Source organism: Ixodes scapularis, unplaced genomic scaffold (genome assembly GCF_016920785.2).
Source record: "Ixodes scapularis isolate PalLabHiFi unplaced genomic scaffold, ASM1692078v2 PGA_scaffold0__279_contigs__length_252992795, whole genome shotgun sequence".
Lineage (NCBI taxonomy): Eukaryota > Metazoa > Arthropoda > Arachnida > Ixodida > Ixodidae > Ixodes > Ixodes scapularis.
In genome coordinates this window covers 138,723,261-138,741,084 of record NW_024609835.1, presented here as the reverse complement: position 1 = coordinate 138,741,084, position 17,824 = coordinate 138,723,261, and the positions used below count along the sequence as shown (strand labels likewise).

At 49.5% G+C, this 17,824-nt stretch overlaps 1 protein-coding gene across 2 annotated transcripts in view; it reads right to left on the bottom strand.

Annotated features, from left to right (window-relative positions):
• The window catches only part of LOC8024530 (poly(rC)-binding protein 3), a gene marked incomplete at its 3' end in the record, with an annotated part of 460,140 nt that overhangs the window by 328,985 nt on the left and 113,331 nt on the right, over nt 1-17,824 (bottom strand). For both annotated transcript variants that reach the window (XM_042289920.1, XM_042289921.1), the window contains 1 exon segment: nt 9,887-9,945.

The following is a 17,824-nucleotide window of genomic DNA, read 5'->3' as shown; positions in this document are numbered from 1 at the left end:
CTTTTAAAATGTTTTTTTTTAAGTTATTATTTAAACAATATAATCACCCTCGGCGAAATGACAAACACCCTGAAGTGGTTTACCGTGCAAGCCTGTGTCACAAAAGAAAGAGACGTCAAAAATATTAATGCAGGCATTTTTTACTCCTTGTTGACTTTCTCCAGCACAAGACTCCAATTAACTGGCAAAAAAATGCAATTAAAGCATTACTTGAATAATTTGAAAGTTCATCGATGAACTGCCCAGTCCCGATGTACGTTAGGTGAGGGCGGAGGGTGATCGGAAAGTCTCGTGAAGGTCGCTAGCCCTCATCAGTAAAAGAGTATCACTGCGGTTGATGCTGTCTGTGTTGTGGTGCGCGTCGTATGTTTGGGTTGCAAAGTCTACCATGTTTGAATACAAGATTATTTAGCCAGATATTTATAGTATTAGCCTTTCGACATCTGCGGCGCTCACCAAGAAAATTCAAGCGGGTGAACACACGCTACCGAGAAAAGCATTTAATAACAGGAACATTTCTGCATTGCTCGGTTACACTCTTTTATTACAGTCTCGGCAGATATATTAGAACACTTTGTTTTACTTGTTTCAGTTGTCCTGCCAACTGTGCAGTTTGCACATCTTAACTAGAAGAGACACTCTCTCCTCATCGCAACGCATTCGATTTTTCAGACTCCAAAAAACTTGCCCACACTATGGCACAGTAAAAGGGCAGAGGAACTTAATAGCATGGTAATTTCCAATACAGCTTTAACTTATCTTCATTCTAAATTATTATATTACAGCAAAAGCTAGAAGTTAAAAAAACAAAGCACAGAGGCTGCGATTTCACAGCCCACAATACCGGTATTATGTTATCTGGGTTGGAATTTATTGTTTTTTTTTTTTTTTTTTAATTCCCACGTTGATGAACCGATACATCCGTTTTAAAAGAAACAACTATTTAACATAAATATTCCAGTTCAGCCGGAGACAGGCATCAGTCGTGGTGATTCATGCTTTCCAACGTCTGCCTAGAACAGACGACGCACACACAGAAGCGATTATACAAATTTAGGCCGCACGCTGGCAACACGATTTGATCTTCACTGAAGCACCGAACAGTACCGCATCCTTTTCCGATAGAATTGTTTTCCCACCGATAGTATGCGACAAAATAAACGCAAGAATCTACGCCGCCTCGCGCGCAAACGTGGAGAGCCTATGGGGCGGCCGTTCTCCTATCCCCGCTTTGATGATGATGATAGCGCGACCGTAGCGCCACCTCTAGGTCGATTTCGAGGCCAATAGGGGTAGAAGGGCATCGTGAAAGATTCTGTTAACAATAGTTGCACATTGAAAGTACATTATATTTATAGTGTTTTACTGCAAATGCATGTGCACTGCAGCCTGTGTACTTACATTACTTGAACTACATATCATCTAATTCACTTTGGAATTTACTTCAAGTACTTTTTAGATGTACTTTACGCAACACTGTAAACAAGAAAACACTGCCTGCAAAATCAAGCTCCGAAAATCCTAAACCTCAAAGTAGAAATTATACATCCGCTGTACATCTGACCAAAAACCAGAAAAGTACAAAATAATTAAGCACGCACAAGCAGAACCAACTATTAAAACAATTTTATGGAAAAAAAAAAGTCGCTTTATTTTTGGTTTGCAATATTTCGCCAACAGGTAAAAGCATATGTCCTTTCTTGTTACCGTAAAAAAAATATATAAAAGTAACTTCAAATATAATTCGCTACTTTTCTGCGGTAGTTAGTGATTTACTCAATTATTTTCCGTTTGAGTAATTTCTACTCTACTGAAATTAATTTTCATGTCAATACTTAGTTACTCAATTACTTTTTTTTAGTAACTCGTACATGCCTGAGCCGAATACAGCTTCGACTTACAAAGCTCCTTGTGGCCAACACGTCTTGACAGGTCCGTGGACTATGCGAAGGAGACAGTCCTTGTGCGTTCAAGGGCGTTTCACGTATCTCTCTGATCCTAGGCATTAGCGCAGGTGTCAGTGAAATCGAAGGCCACATATCGTTGGACGGAATCCGGACGTTTTCTCGAAAGAAACATTAAAAGACGGAAACCCCATTGGTTGTAGAGCGCTGCGAAAGTCAAATAAAGACGGTGGAGTATAGTTTTCGTAGTTAAATGCTTACGATTGTAACACAAAGTGCAAGATCCCGAAAAATAGCAGAAGAGTGCTAATTCAAGCAAGTCATTCCTCATTACCACCTAGCATAACGAGACAACAAAAACGGGCGCGACGTTAGCCCGCCGTACGCCGAGTTAACACGGTCGAATAAATATTGCACAATGTCCACCGTACAAGCGTGTGGGTGTTAACGTATCAAAAGATAATCCGCTAGACGACAGAGTGGAACATATCAAGCCCTAGACGAAACCCGGATACCCCAAGCCTGTTCAGTGGAACTATAAATAGCCCATATATCCGAGCCCACGTTTTCGAGCTGTCGGTCGGCGCCTCGTCGTCTTTCATTACATATTCAAAGCGCTACTCACACTCGTCACGTCACCCCAGACAGTTCAATCCCCACCCCCGCCCGTTTCGATCTGGATGAGCATCGCATACCGCCATGCGGCCGTGTGTCACTACTGCGCGATTCACGTTAAAAACCCCAGGCTAGGTGTCGTACTGCACTGGCTAAATTTTTTCGTCTACAGTGGACCAATGTCGCCATACTCTGGCAGACTAAACTCCAGCTGCGTAAACAACTTTTTTTTTTTTTTTTTTTTTTTTTATTTTAGACAATGATTGCGTTATTTTTCGTTTCATTTTTGGGAGGACAAGGAAGTTAAACATTCATCTCTCACTACAAGACGCGCAAGCAACAAATTTGCCACGCTTGCTGGTAAAATCAGGATCCTTTCTTCCATAAAAAGAAAAAGGTATAAAGCATCGAAAGAAGATAAAAGAAAGGAAATACAACTCCTAATAACTCGATCATTCCTCTTTCATCTCATATGCCCCAATAAACGGAGCACAGAAAAACGGGAAATAAAACCCAGTCACACGGCCGCAGCTCACCACTACTCAAAGGACGCCCCGAACGTAGTTACATACGATGCGCCGTAAATCTGACATGTCCACGTGAACCTCACCGAGAACGCACCAACTGGAAGGCAAAAACCGAAGCGCGACTGGCGTTTATTTTTGCAACTCGGCTATACACGTTTGGAAGAAAGGCTCCTGTGCGCTGCCATTTTGAGCGATGCTAGCGTTGCGTAACTTTTCCGACATATTGGGGTGCGCTAATGCACGCCATTAGGGTGCACGACAAGATGGCAGCGTCGGTTGCATCGCCGACGATGAGCGTTAGCGGCGGACTTACTGTTCCGGAACGCAGGAGGAGTTATCCACACAGAATCGTAGCAACAAATATTGTAGGAGGGGGCATGTTTAAAGGGGTCATGAAACGATATTCCGGTCCTAGTCGGGCCCTATTGTATACGCGCACGGACTGCCACTGATTCAGAAGCTTCTTGGTCGCGGAGGAATTGCGAGGATAGAAGCGGACTATTTCTTTCAGTCTTTGCCTTAGCAGAGCTTGATGACGTAGTTGTGGGATCGAAACCACCCGCCTGACGACAGTGGAGCGCGGCTCATGGATTGGACACGAGAACTGTGCGAGCACTCGACTTCGGCTCGTAACAATCGATGCCTCGGCGGTCACTCGGGTAGTGGCTCGTATCCAACCACACCGGTGACGAGAATAGCCGAACTTTATAACACTGCCTGAAGCTCAGCACGCGTTTTCTACTTTGCCGACCCCAGCGCGTGGCTATGATTAACGTAGGCGGCATAGAATAGGCGTCAGGCCACGGGCCCGTTGTTCTGGCTCCGAGTTGAGGGGATGAACGATGCTCATACTTCTCGAATTTATTTGCCGACTGCCATTGTTTAGAAACCAAAACTAAGGCAAGTTTATTCGGTCATTAACGTTAGGGAGTTATTCTGAGTAGTATTTAGCGAAGGTAGGAAAATCGTTTCATGGCCCCTATAGACGCTTTCAGCGCGCGCCAAATTGAGCCGCCATAGCCAAAGGGGGCGTTGACGAGTCTCTACAAGGGCCTATGCTGGGGAGAAGGACACTGTAGAATCTAAAATTGCAATGACTTGCCCTGTTGTGGTAATGGTGAAGTGAGACGAACGGAATAAGAGGGAACAAAAACTGAAGGTCGGTTATGGCGGCGCCCATGCACAGCTGCCAGAAAGTGTCTATAAGGGTTAGCTTTATAACGATCGCAGCCTCCGTTCCAGCAAGACGTGGAAGTCAGATCTGCCTGCCGCAAGCGCCGCCATAGCTGATGCGATGGCCATGCGGCTTCTGGCGCATTCTGACAAACGCTTTGAGACTATTTTTTTTTTTTTTCAATTTATCAATTTGGTACTGGTCTAGGTATTTTATTTAACTATCTGCGGTCTTTCGCAGTCTAAGACAACACCCGTATGTATTATAAATAATTGTTAGCCTCTTTCTGCGCTCGGTGGTGTATGCTTCGGCAGGAGACGCTTCGCAACATTGTACGACAAGCAGCGAACGTCTAATAATAGCCGTCTGCACGCCACCATCTTTGTCTACCGAGCATTCGCAATAGACCCCTACCGCGGAATATAGCACGCCACGTACGCGTGCACAGCGCAGCGGCTCGGCATTTTTTTCCCGGGTAATAGCCGATGGACAGGTGATACCGAAATACACAAACATCGTGCAAGAGCGGCAAGCCATTTCCGTGCATTACTTCTTTAATCAAATGTTTGTTTCACACTATAATCATTAGCCGCGTTTGCGTGAATGCAACTTCAGCACATCGACTCCAATCGTCCGTCAAATGAAGACGACGCGGCAACGTTTACATGAATGCGCGCCAAGCCGTATGCGAAGGCGGCGCCACGCCTTTAACGCTGAGGTTTCTGACACCGGCCGCACTACTCATGACTACGTTTTCTGGTGCTTCGCAAGTGGGGGCCCTTCGACGCTTCCGACAAGCCTAAAGATCACGCCCTCTGTCTTCGATGCTACGCAAGAAATCGCGAGACGGAAGAAACATCAAACCCCAAGCGTTTTGGGCTCCGGGCCGGGCAGTCGGGCCTCTTCGGATCAGAGACGACGTGCGTGCGCACGGCCTGGCGATCAGGATCGTTTCCAACCGCTCTGAGGACGCCAGCGCGCTTCGCCTCGCCCAACCACGACCGGAGCCCGAGGCCGAAAGGCTCCGGCGCCGGCAGGAACGGCACCGAGGTACAAGCTGCTCGCTCTGCGGTACCATACAGAGCTCGAATCCCTCGGCGTCGTTCGTGCTTGCGCCGAAACCTCTAGGGACTTCCTCGGACGCGCCAGTCGTGATTCCCGAATGACGGGGGCCACCTTAATTGACTGAACAGCTCAGCTATTTTCCGCTCACTTATGGTGGCAATAAAAGCTCGCGTTTCTTCTCAGGAGAAAAATGCGGGCGATCACGCGGGATCGCTCCCCGCCGCAGCGGTCCACGATAACCACCGCCATGTTCTCAGTTGATCACTCGCTTCCGCAGCGAGCGCCTTCCCATAATCCTCCCCTGTTCCAAAATGCGATGCGACCTCCGTTTACATGGGCTGAACGAATGCGCATTCGCCGTCTCGATCGACCTCCGTCTAGCGACTTGAATCCGATGGGCTTCCCGAGCGCATTATGCCGTTTCCATGATCGCATTGAACGCGACAACTGGATTCAATGCGACTACATCGCATTCGTGTAGACGCGGCTACTGACAGGATGAGACAGGCACGGCGTCTCGTTTTAGCGCCCAGCCTCCAGTACCCGCTCGTCACCTCCCGTCGTGGTTTGGCTGCGCTTGCACGGTCGACGCTCACGAGACGCCTACGTGTTATCAAAGACAGGAAGCTGGAGGCGGGACAAGCTAGAAGACCTCCCCCGCCGTTCTCATTCTGTCATTGACTTTAAATGTTAGAAGTACCTGGAAGCCTTGGAGCGGCAGCCGTTGTTTCCCTCAGAGAGAGCCTGATCCGGAATGGAGTGAGGGGATTGAGTGAAACGTCATAACCGTTAGTTGCCTCCACGAGGCTTCCACCAGGATCCTTTGCACCAGCTTCGACTACCATGGTGTCTTGTTTGCACCAAGTCCCGCGGAGAAACGTCAGTAAGTTAACTGGGAGAACTTCTCCGTCATTGGAGCACACCAATACGACCTGCTTCGCTGAGCCAGACGCATCGTGTTGAAGCAAAGAACGCGAGCGAAGAGAAAGAGGAACAAGCCCCATTATTAAGTTTGGGGCCTTCTTCAATAAGAACCCATCCTTTCTCTCTAGACCATTCCTATTTTTGTGCTCACCCTATAGGGCAAGATGGCCGTATTCTTCCTCGGACATGTCATGAATGGCGGCGCGCGAGTGAATATTCATTAGGCAGTGACAAATTACGAGCGCCATCGCCACCAGCAGTCAGCAGCCCCTCCGGGTGCGCTTTTATTATGCATGCTCCCTCGGCCCGAATATCTGTCACTCATTCCCTCGACGCGACGGCGCGCTGAGGGGTCCGGCCGCAGACCGACAGCCTTTGACGAGTCCGCTTCGTTAGGAAGGAACAGCAGTGTTCACCTGGAGGGCAGTTTTCTCTTAGTCGGCCAATACGCACGATCTTCGCGCATGCACTTTCTCGTGTGAGCAGTCAGGACGCAACGGAGAGATAAGAGAACCGCAATCGATTCCTCATCTGCGAAACGCAGTCGGCGAAAACATGAGCGCGTCCGTTTCAGCTTTAGAATACAGCACTACAAGCTCCTCCCCACAGAGCCCTCCACTCTTTCCATTTTAGGAAAGCGAAGGGTGGAGAGAAGGCAAGTCGGGAATAGGATACCATCATTTACGGCAAGCAGAGAGCTCTGTGCGAAGGGACCATCCTCTAAACCTGCGATAGATTATAGTGTTAGGTGAAAGGGGTGAACTGCCAAAGGGGGTGCACCCGGCACGCTAATTTATAAAACCGACTACCACATTGCAAAAATAGAAAATCTGGCAGCTCATTCCAAGCGGACGTTTTAATAGCTTAACGTATGCCCGAGGCTCTGTGCGTGAGTTTTGTGTCAGCAAGGCCTGAACGCCGCAGGTCCAGCTTATAAAGTCGCCCACTGTTGTAGCCACACAATACTTCACCTATAGGCGCCTTGTGACGAAAGCATCTCCGATAATGCAAGACGCGCAATCTTATAACGTTCGAAAAATCGTAGACGGGTAGTAAAACTCGTCAAACTGGAAACCAATTTCCTCGCAGTATCTTGCGAGGCGTACCCACGCTATTTCTTTAAAACACGCAGACATCCTACGTAAACGCACAAACATCTGTGCAACCTTTGATGGACACCACCTCTATCGGGACGTGCTGGCAACACGAGCCAGACGGTCTTCGCTGGACACCGTGTTGGAGCGCGCTTTTCACGTCGCATGCTCAAGGCGAGCACCCAGGTATCGTCCTCTAAGAACGAGGATACTAGTGCACTCGGCTATAACGGTCAGTAACTGCCACTGCTGGTAGAGCATCGAGGACGCAGCTCGCCCAAAAAGCCCGAGAAAATTTCTAGAAGCAACACCCCGCGGATGTCTTCGTGAGAAAATTTAACTAACCTTACTTCCGCACAAGGCCAAAATCCCACCAAGTTTGTGCAGCCCTCTGACAGCTTCGGGACAATCGACGTAGTACAACTCCAAGTTACTCTACAGTCCCGCAGTGAGTATACGGGAATTTTATGCGCGAAGCCCGCGCATTATACTTTACCACAAAGGGTGGAAGTAGCCAATCAGTGCAACGTGGGAAAGGAAGGTGGCGAGCCACCGATAACAATTAAATCCCGGCGCCAATCGCATTTCCGAACAAGAACGCCATCGGCGCCTCGCCATTCCCCGATCTCGTTTTCTGAACGACAACGGCACGCTTCCGCGAACGGGAGCGTAACAACACGGGAAAGCTCGTAGTATCTGCGGAACTTTAAGGTAATTCGTAAACAAAGAATAACTCATGTGCCTTATGCATACGGCCAATGGGCACACGAGCGATTGTACAAGACCTACAGAGGCATCGCTCATACGAGCTGCCCAACACCTGGAGTGCATATCGCGTACGTTTCGCCATTTTGGGGCAAGCATAATTTACTCTCTCGTGATCTCTATGTGCTCCTCCAGCCCACCCTTTTTGCTAGAGCTCCGCTTTTTAATGTTGCTCGTGCGTATTTTTGCCTCTGTCCTTACTTTGGAACCGGTACAAAAAAATTAATAAAAATAAAAGCGCAATATTTTTGTCTAAAACGAGAAACGGAAACCGCCCGCGTTGACGGCCAATACGCCTCGCAAGTGGGCTCATTTTCGTCTTCTGCGCATGAGAAAGGAAGTAGCGGTGACGTCAGAACGCCGAGCCCTGATTGGCTGATCGCGACCCCCTATCTGAGCGTCGTCTGCCCCTTTGCAACGTCGTCTGCTCGCAACATCGTCTGCGTCTGTCTTACCTTTCCTGCGACTTTCGGAAGTGCAGGTCTTTACGAGTGAACTCGACTTCGCCTTTCAGAAAGGGCAGACGAAATAACTCGAGCGGTACGTTGTTTTTGTCGTACAATTAGCAGACGCGCATCAAGGAGGGAAGTCAAAGGACTCACTGGCGAGGTGTCCCGGGGCGCCGAGGTTTGTTTGCTTAGAACCGAGAGTGAGCGTGTTAGTGTCCGCAAGTTCCCTCCCAAATACTTGTTCCCTCATTTCGTGTGCGGCGAGACCCCTCATTCTTTAACGGCGTCGGCGGGTTGGCGCAGTTAACGTCGTCTGCTTTACGTCTGCTAGTCAAAGCGATGGCTGCTTTACCTTTCCTGCGTCCGTCGGCGATTCACCGCTTTTTCACCGGCGAGAGTCACCGTTGCCTCGGGAAACAAGGAGATAACAAGAGGAAGAAATTGACCTCTTAATTTAAAAGTGAGGTCAGCGATCAAAGTTTAATACGGGAAGGGTTCACAAGGGTCGCGCGGGCATATTCCATTCAGCACGCCAGCCGGTCGAGGGCAGACGGTCGCCGAGTCGCGAAGTGCCTGCTAGGCCTAACTGCGAAGCTCGCTTCGTCGGTGTCGGTGGAACCGTAGCCGTTGGAGCTTTTCCCGGGTGTTTGTGGATCGAGCGTTCTTGTTCGTCGTGGTCTGTTTCAAGTACTTTTTACTTTCTTCTAGCTGCTTGAAGTCGGGACGCGTGAGAAGCGCACGTAGAAAAATAAACGTCCGTTGGTCGTCGCGGCCGCGACGCTGTCGGCCATGATGATTTGATCGTAAGAAGTACGTAAGACAGCTTTGGAGCTGTCGTTGGATTTCGTTGTAACCTGCGCAAAACTTACGAAAATTTCGTTTCGTGAATACGAATTTGTTCTCAAGTTTTGTCTTACGCATATTTTTGGCGTAAGATCGTTTCGTGAATCTGGCCTCTGCACTTTCGAAAGTCGCAGGAAAAGTGAGACAGACGCAGACGACGTTGCGAGCAGACGACGTTGCAAAGGAGCAGACGACGCTCAGATAGGGGGTCGCGATCAGCCAATCAGGGCTCGGCGTTCTGACGTCACCGCTACCCCCTGCGCAAGAAGCAGACGAACTTGCCCCACGCATTAATACAGCCCCAACTCAGCGTGACACGCTCCAAGTGATAAGCATCTTTTCCGTGCGCCACCGCACTGGCCAGGCCATCGCGACGCAAACAACAAAACTAATTAGCCAGACACAGACGAAAGAAGAAAAAGTGCGCCGCGCGAGTGATCTAGTTTTCAAGAGCGCTCGCCCGGCATTGGAGCTCGCTCGCTCGTCACCGGTGCAGTGCGGAGAAGTAACGTAACGGCGGACTCACCGCAGTCGCTGCCGCCCTGCTGCTTCCTCGGTGGCCGCGGGTGACCGGCGTCGCCTCGTCTGCAGCGCGGAAAGAAAACACAAACCGTGAAAACCAGACCGTCTCAATTAGCCCGCATCACTGCAACTTTCTCTCAATTACGTGCCGCTAACGACGAACGCCGCGAAGACGAAAAAGAACGCAGCGTATCTCGACGCACAAACCCAAGCGGCAGCGATGTCCCCGACAGTCGTCGTGACGCTGGAAAACGGCGAGAGCGGGCCGCATACAGTACGGCACGAATCTAGGGACCGACCACGTTCGGGCTCCGCGCTTTTCTTTCTCCCGAAGACTCGTTGGATTGTTGCCGTTGCTGTTATTCTGCAGCCGGGCAGTCGCTACGGGCTCGCTACTTCGCACCACTTACAAACGGGGAATTATGTTCTCCATTTGTGCCGCGGTCGCTGTTTGCTTATACGACAGCAGTTATGGGTGTAAATACGAACGCGTGTTCCCTCGAGTGTTTCCGAGCTCCCGAAAATTACTTTTCTGTGCTTCGTCTTGAAACGTCCCATTCGCGCAAATAAAAAGAATAAAAGTGGTCGAGTGAACGTCGCACTTGTCTTACTCTGTTCAAGTCGATAAACACAACCGTGGAACAAAGCTTACAAGATGAGGCCCAGACTCAAGCAGGAAAGTTCCTTAACCAGACATTGGTACGCATGAGCTCTCCCACAAGAAGTAAATGGCGACTTATTTTATTCGTGCTGTCTTTCTAACACGCATACTCGCTTAGGTATCCCAATTTCGCACAGGTCCAGTCACAACAAGCGACAAGCATTAAGATCAGCAAAGACTTGCTTATGGATCGCCTGGCACGTCAAACTTCTTGTCACGCCATGCTTTCTTTTCTTTATTTGTTTTTAATTCGGGTTTCTCAATGTGTGCGGAACGTGCGCATCTCGTAAGTGCTTAACACGATAAAAAAAAAAAACAATACGAGAAAACCGAAAAACAGAAATTGATCGACATATAATACCCGGCCTCGAGGGAAAAGTTTGATGCTCTCGGCGCCGTTCCCGGAGCAAAGAGTAAAACAGGTCAAGATCCATTACACAGCGGAGGAGCCACGTTCCAACCGGGGAGCACGGGACAAGCTTATACCAGTCAAATTCGCCACGTACCAAAAAACGATTGTAAACAAAATGTGTGTGTGTGTGTGTGTGGGGGGGGGGGGGGGGGTGGAGGCAACGAAAAAGAACAACCTCTGCTAGCGTTAATACCGCCCACAAGATGAAAAGCAGCCCTCGTGCTTATCGCTTGCAGCCCGCCCGCTCCCAGCGCTCAGACGTGATGGTCCCACGACGCACGCAGCGTATCCAACTATACGCCAGCCCTCTTGAGCAGCGAAGCTCTTCCCTTTCTTACCCATATCCCTCGTCATTTCCGGTGCGAGCTAAATTCATTTCCGCGAAACTTCCGGAATTCCATTAAGCCGGGTACTTTGGAAAGAAGAGCGAGAGGACAGCAACGAACCGAGGGGCTCGGGGACGCCATTGCCCGAGCTACTGCATCGTAGACCAACCCCGAAGCCGAACGGGATCCGACACAGAAAAGCGGAAACCGAATTCCGCGCCACACTGCCGACAAACCGGGCTCGGTCGGCGCTCTGCTCCAATCGCACACATTCCTTGCACAGATCTATGTCGGCTCGATCGAACCCCGTTCCCTCTCTCGTCGCTTTGTTGGCGTCGTCCTCCTTCGTTAACAGCTTCGATATACCACGGGGGAGCCCGAGTACCTGGCGCCGAGAGTAGACTAAACTCACGCGACGCTGACGACGCCGAAGCCAGCGCCACCTTTCGCGAGGTCCGGCCTCGACGTCGGTGACCTGCCCTCTTTTGCTATCGGCTTCTACCTCGTACACTTCGACGACCACCGGGCTCCAAATGAAGGGGGGCGCTGGATGCCGACCGAGAGTAACGGGGAGGGGGGCCCTTGTGTGTGCAGCAGCGGATGTGACTGCTGCCGAGTCGAGTGCCTTCACCTTCTCCCGCGGCGCGGCACTCGTAAAACTGAGACGTGCCACGTCCGGTTCCGCTTCCGGACCAAGCAACGGCGTTTTAGTAGCAGGCGGGTTCTGATTGGACGCTGCGGTTCGTTAGCAAAAATAAAACGAACAAAATAAAAAATCGAAAACAAGACGCGAAAACGAAAGAAAAGAAAACCGGCAAATAAAACGTAACGCTGCGAGTGAAGCACGGTTCGGAACACCGGTCTGATTACTTTCTTCGCTGCCCAGCGCCCGTGGCAGCCAGCACTAATTAAACGGAAAAAGGAACGACAAACAGGGCTTGTTTGCTCGGAGATGCAAACAAATACTGAGACAACGGTCACACTGAGATGATGGTAATTACCGGTGCACATAGCAAAAGCGCGATCTAGAAAACCAAGGTCTTTACAGCAGCTGGCTCCGATATTTATTCCGGGCACTTCAGCAAACGTCGGCCAATCTCTTCCCGCGAAAACTGGTCATCGCAGAGAAACACGAGGGGTGCCTATCAGACACTGCCGAAGGGCGTGTGCACGCTCGAAACCTACCGAACACCGAAGTGTCATCGAAGGAAAGGTAGCTGGCGCTGGAGACCGGACGTCCCTTCCGTTCGCATCCTGGCAGCGACTAATCAGATGCCGACGCTCAATTGGCTTTTTTTTCCCCCTCTTTTAGGTAAATTATTCCAAGTCGGCCACCGCGAGTTGTGGAACGCGTGATGAATCAAACGACAAATCTCTCCCGAGATTCGTTTGACCCCGCAACCATGACAGTCCCCTTTTTAAGCATCGGAGCAAGCACGCGAATTAAACGACATGCGTTACGACTCGGAAGGCGTTTCGCAAGTCCCCCGCTGAAATGTGGGACGTCCACAGCGGCCAAACGATTGGCCTACGGTTTAACCTCGAATTTGGTGGTTTTTTTTTTTTTCTTTTTCTATTCTATTTTTATTTTAGTGTATGCAAATGACACTGTTGTTTATTGCTTTGCTGATTTCTTTTTTTTTTTTATTATTGATGGAAGTGCTGTAGTTAGTGATATGAGCTAGAGTGCGCAAACGGCGACAAGGCAAGAAAGACTGCCCTGTCTTGTATCATTGTGCAATTTCTTGCCTTAATATTTTTTTTTTTTTAGCTAATACTTCGTACGATGGGGTTTGAGGGACAGTCAAGCTGCTTGGACAGCTTTTCTTGCCCAGCCATTTCTATACATGGATGGTAAACGAAGCTATTAATAAAATTATTATTATTACTAATGTATATAGGGTGGCCGAGCCTTGCGGCAAAAAGGAGTCTTGACGTGATTATATTTCTCCCAATTAATACTGCCCGTTTCCAGGAAATACCAGTCAGCGCTCGAGCAGGTCAGTTTGAGAAACAGCCGACCGGGCCATCACATGCAGAAACAAAGGCTGTGACCGTAATCTAATTCCTGTCTTCATTGTCATTTTTTTTTTTAACAATGGAAGCGAGGAGGATTAAATAGCTAGGAGCGACCAGGTGCTCAGTTAGAAAAGGCGGAGCACCCCCGAAGATCCGCCCTTTTTGTTGGCGCAGATTGGCTAGCGATGGGTACAAGGACCAGCCCCGTAATCCGCTCGAAATGGAAGCGGCCAACCCGCAGAGATTCCCACTGTTGCTGCCAAAAAGAACACGTAAGAAAAAAGCAATTAGATGATAAGACTCGGATTAAAAACATCGGCTATATCGACAATCAACATTTCCATTTAACCGCAAAAAAAGTGTGTGTGTGTGTGTGTGTGTGTGTGTGTGTGTGTGTGTGTGTGTGTGTGTGTGTGTGTGTGTGTGTGTGTGTGTGTGTGTGTGTGTGTGTGTGTGCGTGTGCGTGTGCGTGTGCGTGTGCGTGCGTGCGTGCGCGCACAGTGGTGTATGCATTTTTTTCTACGTTGTGAAAAGAAACCGGAAAAAACGTTCAGCCTTTCCACTCTCGTGAAGAAGGAAGACCAGCAGAGCTGTACTCGATACACTCTGTGCTTTTTCTTCGTCGTCGTCTGTTTTTCACGCTGTTTCCTACGATCAATTCCCACCAACGTGCCATACTATCCATTCTTCTATTATAGCTGGAAAGGTTGCCGCCATCTACGAGCGACGGCAGAAACCATACTGGTTGTGTGCTTGCCGCCCTCGCTTATAGATGGCGGTAGCTGTCCAGGTAGGTTTGTGTCGACATACACGGACACGGTCCTGGGGAACCTAGCCCTTGACAGCTCCGCTGTAAAAAAAAAAGTGTGTGAATATATATATATATATATTTCTTTTTTTAAGGCACAAAGATAAGTCTTTACCTCAATTCGCCCTGGGCACGAATTAAATGTGGTGTCTCGTGCAAAGCGTGAAATTATTCATCTTCAACAGTTACAAACTTATTCGGGAAATTAATTCGGGACTTAAAGAAACCCGACGTATCCTATGGCATTTGAGGGACGTGTAATTACATGCGGTCGATGAGGCATCCTCCATCGACCCAAGAAGCGGGAGCGTAATGCTTGCCAGAACGTTTCACACCTCGCGTTGTGTCCCAGCCCAGCCACACTGCGAACCCTCGTCACCTCTGGCGCCTGGCGCTCTCTATAACGCCGCGCGCTCCTTACGAAGTCTCTGCGGGAGCATAATTGTCCGTCCTTCACAAGAAGATGGTTTACGCCTTCAGGTATCTCACGACAGCACCCCCCCGCCAAGGGCAAACAGTGCCAGTCTTTTGTTTCGTTTAGACCCGTTCGCTTCTGAATTTTTGGTCACAAGCACTGCTCTCAACAAAAGGCAGCATTTACTAGAGCGAAGGCTATAAGAAATGGTAGTATATAAGACTGAGACACCCTAAAAAGCTTTTCAAGACAAAAAATTAAAAAAAAAAGAATACTGATGCGCGAAAAACAACAACTAGGAAATATGAGGAAAAATGCCACGTTTCCACAGCTATTCGGTAAGTTGCGAGAACGTGTTCCCTTGTGGTAAGAGATCCAAGGAGGTGATAAATGGGTATTACACGAGGGATCCTTTTCGGGGGTGGGATGTCAGTGACGTCAGTCATGTTGCCTCGTCAGGTAATCTACGCCTTTAGTGGCGGTCCCCCAGACAATTCTTTTTCAGGTTGTCTGAATAAAAGATTGATTCATATGGCAGTAGACTTCCCACACTGACATACACACGAGAAAACTCACCCGAAAATCGGAACGTTTCTTCTCAATTTGGAGAAGACAAGTTTCACTGCCGGGACTGACAGGTGAGGCAGGACTTCGCGGACCCCTAGAATGCCTTCGCGGACCCTCATTTGAGAACCATTGTTCTTCAAGGTGCGGCGGAACGGACTAACATTAGGCATGCCTCGCCAAATTCGAATTCCCAAGGAAGGCCAATGTCCCCTACCAGCTTGTTCGTCGTCCGCACACAGGTTGATGAGCTCTCTCCCGGGTAGCTTTCTGAACGCAAAAACGCTAAAAACCAATAGTAGAGGCTGGCAATGAGCAAGATAATCGCGGTACTTATAAGTTTTAACAAAATAGATGAACTATCTTTACCTGGGAGCAAGCTCACAAACCTATGTGCACACGACGAAGATCGGTAGTAGAGATAGGAAATTAACGGCCGCCATTTTTGCTCTACTATTATTTCACCAACCCTAACGTAAACTCTGAAGAAAAAAAATTATGTGAGACTATACATTTGCGTGCCCAATTTCGGGTATGTATGCTTGGAATTCGAAATTTACAAGGCAAGCTAATTGTGTTAGACCTTACGGCCACACCCTGCAAAGAGCGAGGAAAACTGAGTTTAGCGCGGGAACATTTCGATGTCCTCAAAACTTCCTAATACACTCCGCCCCTTTCCAAGACGGCTCTGGAGAATACTTGGAAAGTAGCGAGTTATCAAGCTTTCCAGCGCTCATCACCCAGACGAAAAATGCCGAGTCACTGGGCCGTCGACGCATGCGCGGCATCCAATATTTCCAAGAAGAAAGCTTCTACGCATGCGCAGAGCACGTTCCTTACCCCGTCGCCCACTAGACAACAATGGCAGCGCACAGAACCGAAAAAAGACAATTACAGAAAGGAATGGTGGATACGCGTAGCAGTTCCACGCGTACTCAGTAAGCCACCTAAAAGAGCGCACCATGCGAGCCAAGTTGGCAGTTACGCTGCTCTCGAATATGCGTCGTTTCTATCTGCACCTTGAGGTGGCAGGCGTGTCATCTAGCCACTGCAGCACGAAAGCGAAAATCCAGGAACAAAAGGGGCCGCATCCAAGAAGCGGCGAACAACCCCAATCCCAGCTCCGTCGCAGATTCAGTGACAAATATGTGGGCAGATTGTAACACCAGTCTAAAACCGAGCTGGCCGTAAACCCGATTGGACGCGCGTGTATCCTGCGAGTGTATTGTCTCGGAACTTTAAAAAGGAGCATTGTATCGCGGTCCGACTAGGCGCAAGTTTGTTCGTGCGGAGAGAGACAGCGTGCAGACGGGTTGGCAACAGACCCGGGCGCCGGGCCCCCGTCCTCCCAGCCTCCGGTCCGGAGGGATTTAGTGGCGTTCATTTCGCCAACTGATTAGGACACGTATACGCCGCCGGAAGGAGATAAAGGCCCGCTCTCCTTTGTCCGTCCTCTTCCCCCGCCTACTCTCTCTTGATACGATTGTACCGTTCGCGCAGAAACAGTCGGAAGGAAAACGGTCGCCCAGGATTAAGAGCCCAGCTCAGAGGAGATTACCGCGCGCCAGATGCGCTTGCGCCGACCGAGCTCGCGTCAAAACTTCGTGTCGAGCCCGGACAGGCACGGACCGTCGTCGGTCTGGCGAGCCATTTTTTCGGAGCTGAATAACAAACAAGGTGATTCCGTGCGCGGGGAGATACGCGGAAAGGGTGATGACGGGGAGCGACAGAGGTGTGCGGAGATCCCCGAGATTATCGCCGGTGCCCAGACGTTTCGGGGCGGCCGCACCTCTGGGAGCCCGGCGATTGGCGGCCCGACGGGCTTCCGCGACGCTTCCCGAAAAAGTTGGGACGAAAACTTGGGCCCGAAACTCGATCGGAGTGGCACGCGCGCATCCTTTCCCTGATCCCTTTCAGTTCGAGCTTAGCATACCAAGTGCGCTTATCCGATTGTTTCGTGAAATATCCATCCCGGCTTCGAATTGTCTCCTGTTGCTTCCCAGTGCTTCGTGAAGCTCTGTGGCTTCGTAGGCTACTTGGAAGAATGCGCGTACGCCGTCTGTGATTACAATCGGCAACAAAATATCTGATCTGTCATTCATGCATTCGTAGTTATTTAATGCAATCAAGAACTTGGACTCGCATTTACAGACCGGTGTAAAAGTCAGATTCGAGTGGTAGGAAGGGAGCGGAAAGAATTCTGACCCCTGCGTCAGCGAGGCTTGCCTATTGATTCCTTGATTATGACCCAGGTCACGCGAATGCCCCACAACACTCAGGGTCCCTAGATTTGTAGTCACAGAAAACAGGCCAGATTTCATCAAAAGCCACTTTAAGACAGTTTCGATCAAATTCAACAAAAATCATGTTTTCTCTTTTTTTTTCTTCTTTTTAATGCAATGTTTTGGTTACGCGTAATTAAACGTTCATGGCACGCCGTCACGAAATCTGGGAAGAGAGTTCTCCTTCCAGACTCGGTCAGTCAGCCGCACTCTCGGTGGCGGCAGGGCATGAGGCGCCCTCCATCGGAGCGAACGCAAGTTAGGCATTTCAGCGGGCATGCCACGACTCGCACTCGTTAACGGTGACAAGAGCAATGAGCACTAGATGTCGCAACGAGTGGAACCGAGTCCCTAGTCGCTTGACCCGGTGGTGTCTCCCTTGCGTGGTAAATAAATAACAAAGCTAATCAATTGCAAAAAAAAAAAAAAAGAAGTGGGGGAGGGGATGTTTTAAT